This window comes from Salvelinus fontinalis, chromosome 29 (genome assembly GCF_029448725.1).
Source record: "Salvelinus fontinalis isolate EN_2023a chromosome 29, ASM2944872v1, whole genome shotgun sequence".
NCBI lineage: Eukaryota > Metazoa > Chordata > Actinopteri > Salmoniformes > Salmonidae > Salvelinus > Salvelinus fontinalis.
Window position 1 is genome coordinate 25,702,453 of NC_074693.1, and position 6,000 is coordinate 25,708,452.

A 6,000-nucleotide genomic window follows, 5' to 3' on the forward strand; every position below is an offset into this window, starting at 1 on the left:
AGACTGGACTCTGTTTATCATGCAACCTCCTCTGTCTTACAGAGACTGGACTCTGTTTATCATGCAACCTCCTCTGTCTTACAGAGACTGGACTGTTTATCATGCAACCTCCTCTGTCTTACAGAGACTGGACTCTGTTTATCATGCAGCCTCCTCTGTCTTACAGGGACTGGACTCTGTTCATCATGCATCATTGCGCTTTATTACAAATGCCAAGTCACTCACCCTCTCAAACTTAATATTTTAATAAAGATTTAGTGATTAAGATTTATTTCCAAGCGGTCTCAGGAGCCAAACCTTTTATCGACAGTCTTGACTACTTTCCGATTGCATTGGGCAGACAAAAAAAGCCTTCATTGAGTGAAGGGGAGGCTATGCATGGTTTTTAATAAATAAATAAAATAAAACAAAATGGGAAAAAACATTCAGTTTCAAAACTGTTTTTTAAAATATTTCATAAATACGGAATATATAGGCACCAAAAGCACATTAGGCTACTACTGTTCCATGCGCATATATATTGGCAGTGTGCGTCATGACTGGATAGTGTAACGCTTGTCGTGGGTGGAAGAAGAGGAGGACCAATGTGCAGTGTGGTAAGTGTCCATAATGTTTTAATAAGAAACTGAACACTGAACAAAAACAATAAAACGACAAAACAAACAGTCTTGTACGGTGAAACAGCAAAAAGAAAATAATCACCCACAAAACACAATGAAAAACAGGCTAGCTAAATATGGCTCCCAATCAGAGACAACGACTGACACCTGCCTCTGATTGAGAACCATACTAGGCCAAACACATAGAAAAGGACAACAGAACAAAACATAGAAAAACAACATAGATTGCCCACCCCAACTCACGCCCTGACCAAACTAAAATAAAGACATAACAAAGGAACTAAGGTCAGAACGTGACAGTACACCTCCCCCAAAGGTGCGGACTGCGGCCGCAAAACCTGAACCTATAGGGGAGGGTCTGGGTGGGCATTTACCGCGGTGGCGGCTCTGAAGCGGGACGAGGACCCCACTCCACCATAGTCTCAGCTCACTTCTGTGACACCTTAGGAGCGGCGACCCTCGTCACCGACCCTGGATTGTAGACCCTAGTAAAGGGTACCACTGGACTGAGGGGCGCCTCTGGACTGACTGGCGTCTCTGGACTGACGGGCGGCTCCTGACTGACGGGCGCCCCGGAGACGCAGGATACCCTGGACCGAAACGGCGTACCGGAGACCAGACACGCTGAGCAGGCACAATACGCCCTGGCTGGATGCCCACACTCGCATGACACTTTCGGGGGGCTGTCCTATAGCGCACCGGGCTATGGACGTGTACTGGCGACACCGTGCGCTTAACCGCATAACACGGTGCCTGACCAGTAACTCGCTGCTTACAATAAGCACGAGGAGTGGGCTCAGGTCTCCAACCTGACTCTGCCACACTCCTCATGTGCCTCTCGTGCCTGTTGCGCTGCCGTGTTCTTGTCACCAACTCCATTCTCCTGTATCCCTCCTCGCACTGTTCCAGAGAATCCCAGGCGGGCTCCGGCACTCTCCCTGGATCGATGGACCACCTCTCTATTTCCTCACAAGTTGTTACATAGTCCAGATTGCACTGCTTCAATTTACCACGCTGCTTGGTCCTTGGTTGGTGGGTGACTCTGTAACGCTTGTCGTGGGTGGAAGAAGAGGAGGACCAATGCGCAGCGTGGTAAGTGTCCATAATGTTTTAATAAGAAACTGAACACTGAACAAAACCAATAAAACGACAAAACAAACAGTCCTGTACGGTGAAACAGCAAACAGAAAATAATCACCCACAAAACACAATGAAAAACAGGCTACTTAAATATGGCTCCCAATCAGAGACAACGACTGACATCTGCCTCTGATTGAGAACCATACTAGGCCAAACACATAGAAAAGGACAATAGAACAAAACATAGAATGCCCACCCCAACTCACGCCCTGACCAAACTAAAATAAAGACATAACAAAGGAACTAAGGTCAGAATGTGACAGATAGGCTGCGTTTCCGCGGTCAAAATTCATGCCATAACCAACTGCGTTACTGCTATAACCAGCTTTAGGTTGGTCTTAAATATCCCTATCAGCTCTGTCCAAAATGTGCACTTTGGATAATGTTTTTAAGGACACAACTAAAAAAAGTCTACCCCGCCCATCTGAGCGCAAGAAGCTTTTATAAGACAGGTAACTTGCCGAACCTTGCGTTAGGGATGGAAAATGCCAGTGCACCAGTTTTTACATGAAGAAATTGCAAACTAACACGTTTGATGCTAGAGCCGCCTTAAAACTTCTTGTCAATAGGGGGGCGCTATTTTCACTTTTGAAAAAAATCGTGCCCAATTTAAACGGCCTCGTACTCTATTCTAGATAATACAATATGCATATTATTATTACTATTGGATAGAAAACACTCTCAAGTTTCTAAAACTGTTTGAATTATATCTGTGAGTAAAACAGAACTCATTTGGCAGCAAACTTCCAGACAGGAAGTGAAAGTTCTGAAAATGGGGCTCTGTTTCAGGGCCTGCCTATTCAAATGCCTTATATTTATCGATATGCATCCACTTCATACGCCTTCCACTAGATGTCAACAGGCAGTGGAAGGTGGAATGGGGTGTCTAGCTTGATCTGAGGTCGAACAAGAGCTTTTGGAGTGACAGGTCAGGAATTTCCTTTGTCTACCAAGGTGCGAGGCGGAGCTCGACATTAGCTTCTGAAAAGCTTTCGGTTTACACGGCGAATATCTCCGGCTCTGATTTTATTTGATACATGTGATAATAACATCGTAAAGTAGGTTTTTTTCAACCGAGTTTTATCAGTTTATTCAACGTTTATTGGGACTTTTGGAGTTTTCCATTCTTTGCGTCAAGAGAGGGTGGGAACGTTATCAACATTGGCTAGCATTGTGGCGCGAATTCGACAGAAGAAAAGGACATTCTAAAACCAAACAACGATTTATTCTGGACCAAGGACTCCTTGTACAAGATTCTGATGGAAGCTCAGCAAAAGTAAGAACAATTTATGATGTTATTTCGTATTTCTGTGTAAATTATCCTATTCTCCGCCGTTTTGGTGAGTGCTGTCTCACAATAACGCAAGCTGTAAGTTATTTTTTTTAATCTAACACGGCGGTTGCATTAAGAACCAGTGTATCTTTCATTTGCCATACAACAAGTATTTTTATGTAAAGTTTATGATGAGTTCTTTGGTCAGATTAGGTGAGTGTCCAAAATAGCTCCGGACATTCTGGGGAAATGTTGCTACATATTCACAATGTATAACCATGGTTTGCAGCTCTAAATATGCACATTTTCGAACAAAACATAAGTGTATTGTATAACCTGATGTTATAAGACTGTCATCTGATGAAGTTGTTCAAGGTTAGTGATTAATTTTATATCTTTTGCTGGTTTTTGCGATAGCTACCTTTGCGGTGAATAAATGCATTTGTGTGTTTGGCTATTGTGGTCAGCTAATATAATTCTATATTGTGTTTTCGCAGTAAAACACTTAAAAAATCGGAAATTTTGGCTGGATTCACAAGATGTTTATCTTTCATTTACTGTACACCATGTATTTTTCATAAATGTTTTATGATGAGTATTTATGTATTTCACGTTGCTCTCTGTAATTATTCTGGCTGCTTCGGTGCTATTTGTGATGGTAGCTGCAATGTAAAACTATGATTTATACCTCAAATATGCACATTTTTTGAACAAAACAAATGTATTGTATAACATGTTATAAGACTGTCATCTGATGAAGTTGTTTCTTGGTTAGTGACTAATTATATCTCTATTTGGTCGGTTTTGTGATAGCTACCTATGCGGTAGAAACATGGTGAAAATATGCGGTTGAGTCTTTGGCTATTGTGGTTAGCTAATATAAATACATATTGTGTTTTCGCTGTAAAACATTTTAAAAATCGGAAATGATGGCTGGATTCACAAGATGTTTATCTTTCATTTGCTGTATTGGACTTGTGATTTCATGAAAATTATATTATATGATATCCCTGTCCCGTTAGGCTAGGCTATGCTAGTCAGCTTTTTTGATGAGGATGCTCCCGGATCCGGGATGGGTATCACTGAAATTAACGCCAGCGGAAAATAAAGCCCCATGAGTAACGTTAGATCCTTTTCAATGTAACTAAACACTTGTTAATTAGCTTATTAGTGTTAGCAAGCGCTATTATCACAAATAGAACAATGAGCCAGATATTTCACCTGATCTATAATTGTGAAGCATCCGGTTGGCGTTTCCACTCAATACCAAATATGGTAATGTGAGGAACCTCATTGGCCGGTAGTGGGAGAAGATGGAGCGAGATGGAGTTTGACTGACATTATGCTAATTTTCTCATTGATGAAATATTTGATCTCAATGCAGTTTTCTGTTTCCAAAACTATAATCTGTTACGAACAGAGTGGACTAAGTTTTGTAGCTTTTACCCTTTGTCGAAGTTTTACAAAATTGGGTTGTTTAGGAGTGCAAGGGCAAATTGAGTTATTGCACACATGCACTTCACAGAGCAGGCGTTCCCTAAAGGAAATATGCAAATCATGCTAGAACGCGCCAATAGGATCTCACTAGCTCGTGTTTGGCTCTGCCACCCTCCTTGTTTGTTCTGCCCATGACTCATTTGTTCCCATTGGAAACAACTAGCTGCGGTCTATCTTGGGTTAGTTATAAAAATCTTAGCAATTATTTCTAGCTGGATAACACAACAACTAGCTAGGTAGCTAGCTAGGCCCAGAGCCTGGTTTGCTACATTGCCTTCAAAAAGTATTCATACCCCTTCACTTATTCCACATTTTGTTGTGTTTCAGCCTGAATTCAAAATTGATTAAATATTTTTGTTTCTCACACCATACCCCATAATGAAAAAGTGAAAACATGTTTTTAGAAATGTTTGCAAATTTATTGAAAATGAAATACAGAAATATCTCATTTACATAAGTACACACACCACTGAATCAATACTTTAAAGAAGCACCTTTGTCAGTGATTACAGCTGTGAGTCTTTCTGGCTAAGTCTCTAAGGCTAGATTTTCAAGTAGATTGAAGTCAAAACTATAACTAGGCCACTCAAGAACATTCAACGTCATCCTGGTAAGCAACTCCAGTGTATATTTGGCCTTGTGTTTTAAATGACAAGTAAGTACCTCTCAAGATACACTTCATTTAAGTAGCTAAATCCTGTTTAACACCTAGTAATTACATTGTACTTATGCAGATATTACATGTAATCTGTGGCGTACTTGTGGGTTTATGCTCTCACTTGGATGGCAAGGAGGTTCAGGTTGTCATAATGGGTAACCTGCACATTAATTATGAGTAAATGTTTTATGGATAACACCCATATGGTCACTCAGCTACGCATGCCTCTCCCTAATGTCAATATGCCTTATCCATTGCTGTTTTGGTTAGGGATTATTGTCTTATTTCACTGTAGAGCCTCCAGCCCTGCTCAATATGCCTTGTCCATTGCTGTTTTGGTTAGGGATTATTGTCTTATTTCACTGTAGAGCCTCCAGCCCTGCTCAATATGCCTTGTCCATTGCTGTTTTGGTTAGGGATTATTGTCTTATTTCACTGTAGAGCCTCCAGCCCTGCTCAATATGCCTTGTCCATTGCTGTTTTGGTTAGGGATTATTGTCTTATTTCACTGTAGAGCCTCCAGCCCTGCTCAATATGCCTTGTCCATTGCTGTTTTGGTTAGGGATTATTGTCTTATTTCACTGTAGAGCCTCCAGCCCTGCTCAATATGCCTCAGCTAGCCCTCTTGTCCCACCTCCCACACGTGTTGACCTCACCTGGTTTAATTGATGTCTCTAGAGACAATATCTCTCTCATCGTCACTCAATGCCTAGGTTTACCTCAACTGTATTCACATCCTACCATACCTTTGTCTGTACATTATGCATTTAATCTATTCTACCGCTCCCAGAAACCTGCTCCCTTTACTCTCT